The sequence below is a fragment of the Capsicum annuum genome, chromosome 1, assembly GCF_002878395.1.
Source record: "Capsicum annuum cultivar UCD-10X-F1 chromosome 1, UCD10Xv1.1, whole genome shotgun sequence".
Taxonomy (NCBI): domain Eukaryota; kingdom Viridiplantae; phylum Streptophyta; class Magnoliopsida; order Solanales; family Solanaceae; genus Capsicum; species Capsicum annuum.
In genome coordinates this window covers 26,940,364-26,945,826 of record NC_061111.1, presented here as the reverse complement: position 1 = coordinate 26,945,826, position 5,463 = coordinate 26,940,364, and the positions used below count along the sequence as shown (strand labels likewise).

The window sequence follows — 5,463 nt, the reverse complement described above, 5'->3', positions numbered from 1 at the left end:
GTTTTTTGATGTGAACAGTTTTGCTTGCACCAATTGTTATACATTTCTTTGGTCTGTTAACGTGAGTAGCAGATTTTAATTTTTGGTCTGTAGTTCCATTACTTTTGGCGATGCTCGTTGGCTCTCTAACTCCCAGGTTTTGGTTTCATTGCAGAACACCTCTGTTAGCTCCGATGGTAAATAACTTGCTGTCCTTGGTTATTTACCATTTACCCCTCTATATATATGACATCTATTTATTAGTATATAGAATCTTTTGACTTTATCTTTAGTTTCTATAATATTGTTGGGTGAAATATAAAAAAATAACACACGAAGTAAAAGGAATTCAATGTATAGTATGTATACATCTAAAAAAATTTAACCTATCTACACCGTGTAATATTCCAGTGAAGAAGTATCAATTGATTCACTTGGACAAGGGAAGCTCTTCCCTAGTTCCTGGCTATTTGACTTATCGATAAGTTTCTAAACATTTTTGTTAGGTTATACACCCAACTTAAGAATCATTTTAAGGCCAATCAACCAGTTGGGAAGTACATGTCTGACAACTTGTGTAGATTTAGACTGAACATCTTATGTCTTGTGAAACAGTCACACCTTACTTAAACCATTCTTTGACATGTCCCGGTGGGCTTCTTCAGCTTGCTGCACTGCCTCTTTATCTTCAACATTGTATCTCACTGTCCACCCATGCTTAGCACTAGAAATTTTTTTGACAAATTTGTCCACCTCAGGTTTTGATGATAAAATATCGTCAAATTGCTTAGTAAGCTCTGGAGGAGAGATTTTATCTATCTCAGCAGCTAAAATAGCTATTGGTGCCTTCACATCTTTCATATCAACAACCTTGACTAATGATGGGTGCAATAGCACTGCAGCTTGAATGTTGTCAGACTTAGCAAGCTCAGTAGCCATCTTTGCACCCTAGCAAAACCCTGCAGCTCCAATTGCAGATATACCTTTATCCTTGAGAGCTACAACAACCTTTTTTGCATCTTCAAATCCTTTTTCTGTTCCTTGATATTGTATCCAGATTGACAAAGGCTTATCGGTAGTATAAGGATCACCCCAAAGAAAATCAAGAACCACCACATAGTATCCTGCATCTACAACTTTGTCAGCAAGCTTCCTCAAATTTGGTGCTTCATAACCATAAACGTCGGAGACAAAGAGAATAACGTGTTTGGAAGTGGGAGGGCCAGAAATATACACTCAATTACATTGGGTGCTTGCACACAGAGCCCTATATTAAATTTTGATGCTAATTAGTTTCTATTAGGAAATGCTATGCTAGTGATTTTCTTGTTAGTTGGTAATTCTTTAACTTAGTTTTTACAGAGGATACAACATATGTTATTGATTTATCTTTTGAAGTGCCTGAGCTATTATGTTATTGATTTTTAATTTGGTATGTGCTCTAAATTATGAGAAACTTTCACAATAATGTCGTGCTTATCAATAAGAGGGACAAGATTCTTCAACAATGTTGGGTCTACCAAAGAAGGTCTTGAAGGCGTGCAGTGAAAGTTTATATCATATGCATATGCATAAAATGGCACTTAAGTTCTATATAATATGCAATTGGGTTTCTAGATTGAAGGATTTATAATATCGACTTGAGAATTCTTTGACGGTTTGTAAAATAGTATTGGATGCTTTCAGTAGCTATAAATTAATTTGAGAGAATTTGGTTGGACTCAAAATTTACCGTTATTTTGGACACTATATTTTGTTTAATTAATATTTATGGTAATAATTTTGTCATTAAAAAAAGAATTTGTATCTAATTAATAGTTTTTGTAGCGACTATTGTTGCTAAAAGTTGTTCTTCATCCACAAATGGTATAATAGTTTTGCGGCAACTCTTTCCGCCATTAAAAGTCATTTTTCAGTAGCAAAATGAAAGTTTGCTACTATTAATTTACACTTTTTGTGTCAACATTAGTCGCTGCAAATATTAATTTTTAGCATCGAGATAATAGTTGCTACTAGTAAATTTGGCTTTTGTGGCGACAAGGTCGTAGCTAATTCACTTGTTTCATTAGCGACTTGGCCAAGATTTGTGTTACAAAAATATTTTTTTGGCGCATTTGTTTACTTTTTGTGGCGATGAGTGTTGCCACAAATGATTGTTTACTGTGGCAACTCCAAATTGTTGTCACTAATGACTTTTAGTTACGGAAGTACTAGCCACGACCCAATTGTCGCCACTATAACTATTTAGTGGCGATTTTAGGAGATTTTGTAGCGACTTTTGTCGCCACTATAGGAAAAATTTCTTGTAGTGTAGGTAGTGTATTGTACATCAGTGTAAAGTATCTGAGAGATCGAGAATGATAACATAAAAAGGTGAAGAATTTGATAGGCAAATGATTTGCGGTCATAAAGTTGTTAGAAATGGAGTTTATTTTGCTTGTGTAGCATTTAATGAGTTAGTGGATCTGAACTTGAATTCAGAAAAAATAGAATTAATGAAAGTTTGATGACACTAGGAAGATCAACTTTGCTGAATAACATCAATTATTGTTAATGGTAATGTACTCGAATAGGAAGTTAACTAGTGAAGACATCAAGACAACCTAGACATTATCTTTAATTTTAGGCATAGTTGCTAGATGTATTGTAATATGCATTTTATTCTTGTTGGTTTATGGTTCTCTAAACTGATTTTGGTTGTAACAGCTACCAACGTGGGAGGAGAGGTTGTAGAGGTAGGATCTAATGTAAAAAGTTTCAAGGCCGGCGACAAGGTTTTGGCAATACTCGGCACCCGAGCTAGTCCAATTCTTTTCAAATGTTTAATTTTCACTCTCTCTTACATTTTGGAGCTTGGTTGAAACCTAGTAGGTAAGGGACTTTCTCAGGACTTACATTACTTCGTTTTGCATGGATATTAATTCTGTTTCTTGTTGGCTACCTGTACAGTTCAATGCTGCTACTTAATTTTGTGTTTTGTTTTTCTTTTGGGGGTCAAGTCCCCTCATTCAAACTCTCTTTCGCATGAGCCTGCAGTAGTTTTCTAGCTGACTTAAATCTTAACCTCTTGGTTGAAAGTGGAGGCACCATGACTAGAGCAACCTGCTCATCTTAATTTGTTGTATTCCTCCTCATTAGCTAAATCATTTCACTTTGAACAGTATTGTAGTAATATGTTCTATTTCTTCAAATCAAATTTTCTCTAGATCCATCTATTTAATTTAATTTTGAGCACGTCTTTTACTTAATATAGACTAGTTCTTCAAAAGTTGTGTATTATTATTAAACTTTCATAATCCTGATCCATAAACAAAAAGCTGGTATCATAAGGTGATGTTAATTTCTCATATGTATCTTTATAACATACATATTTGTGTACTCTGTGTGCGCAGTTTGTGCTATGGTTCACAAGGATTTATAGGCATTATTTGATTCTTGGAAGAGTTGACTTAACTTTTCCAGGGGAGTCTCTTAATTAGTTTTCTCCCAATATCTAAATTAACTATTTCAAAAGCACCAATAAATCAAAGCATAGACACTACTTCTTAGGAAAATGTGTTCATCCCCAGTTCATATTTGGTCTCACTAAGAAGATTTATTCTTTCTATCCGCGACATTCTGGTTCCCCCCTGCTCCAGCCGAAAATATTTTCTTGTCCTGTCTGTCAGTATTTTCCTAGAGCAATTCTTAATAGGCTCTTAGAGTTGGTTTTGTATTAGACAAGCCTTGGTGCCGACTCATATCAGAGTATTCGGAGGTTTTCTTTTAGTCGTGTTTGTTTTTGATTAACTATTTTTCTGTTGAATTTTGGTTTATAGATTTAATATCTAATAGAATGTATATACTGCAGAACCCAACGTAGATGTTGATAAGATTTTTTTGGCGGTTGGTACGAACATAGACACTCCTGCTGATGCAATGACGTACTTTATATGGCTTGGAAATATAGTGCTCTAAATTTGGACTACCTTGACTTTTATCTTTGTTCAATAGTTTAAGTTTGTTTGCTGTCATAGTTCAAAAACATATTGTCTACTGGAGAAAATTTCAGTATCATATGAAGATGCTTTTCCAAACAAAAGAAAGATTTTTTTTTCCTATGCTGATGCACATATCTTTTCTTGATCATAAATATCTGTAGTATCTTTAAAAATCTCTTCAGGCAGTTGAAGCAAACTATTTTTAGACACTTGGAGGACTACATTAGTTAAATATGAACATGTTACATGTCGCATATTGAAGGACTACATTAGTTGACATTTGTTTGATTATTTTCTGAGGTGAACTTCATATTGTATATAGATTACTCATAGTTTTTGGAAATGATCAGCATCAAGGCAAGTGGGTGGCTTTGCTTGAGAGAAAAGGAAGTGAACGTGTACAAGTCATTGAAAAGACCATTAGCAAATATTCTTTTTTCTTTCTCAATTCAGGCGATGAAGTTGTCTTGGGTCAAGTGGAAAATAATGCTTACGTATCCTCTACATGTTGTTGTAGCAGCTATTGTGATTCCATTTGTATTTGCTTAGCCTTTTTGGTTTCTGTTACTCTCTTACTATTTCTTATCTTTATGATTAAATATCCTTGACATTGTTCTATATAGATGTTTCAGCTACTATTGGATGAACTTACAGTTAAGTCACCTTCAGATGTTGGGACCAATGTCGGAAGAAGTGAATTGCTGAATATCAAAAATCAGGTAGAATATGCATTAGCTATTGCTCGTGCTTTTGATTTGTCAGTATTTTCATACCTATGTCGAGATCTATTTTCAATAAATGATTTGTCTCCTTCCCTTGTTATTCTGATTTTGAATTATCCATTTCTACAAGTTTGATGGCCTTGAAGTAGATTTCGCTGCAAATATCAGCAACATAACTAGTGAGATTATCTTCCCTCTTGAACAGAGGCAGGCAACGCTGTGTCATTGGCTGCATTGTTTCTTTTAGCCTTCTTGGTATGAGCTCATAGACTGATCCATATATAACTAAAAACATATTTATTAACTGATACTGGAGGAAAGACGGGGGACTACAGAATCAATACCTGTCTCAACTTCAGAGATGTTTTCCAAATCTGCTGCAGTTATGGAAAAAATTTATGCTGCAATCATTTACAGACAAAATATAGAAGTCATTTGATGACTTTCCATATTATGCAAGGTACACAAGTTGCATAATCCAATTACCACTCTATATCTGGAGTGCTACTTAGTTTTCTTTATTTCTTTTAGTCATTTTTTGGATCTTGAGTTCTTTGGTCTTTTGGGCATTTCCTGATTTTCTCATATTCTAGTTAATAAATAAGAAATACTTTCTTTTCATAATAGACATATTTTCACTATATTTTCTTTTGGCGATGGGTTTTAATTTGGTTTTTGTTAATTTATTAGTGAGTTAATTAATTTTGCAAAGAGAAAATAAAATAGTTGGAATGTAATATCTATGTTTGAATTTGTTTTTCTTGTTCCCCCTGGCTAGAAAA

General features: G+C 34.0%; 1 pseudogene; it reads right to left on the bottom strand.

Annotated features, from left to right (window-relative positions):
- Positions 1-594: 594 nt before the first annotated feature.
- LOC107870178 lies at positions 595-3,993 on the bottom strand (annotated as a pseudogene).
- Between the last annotated feature and the right edge of the window lie 1,470 nt (positions 3,994-5,463).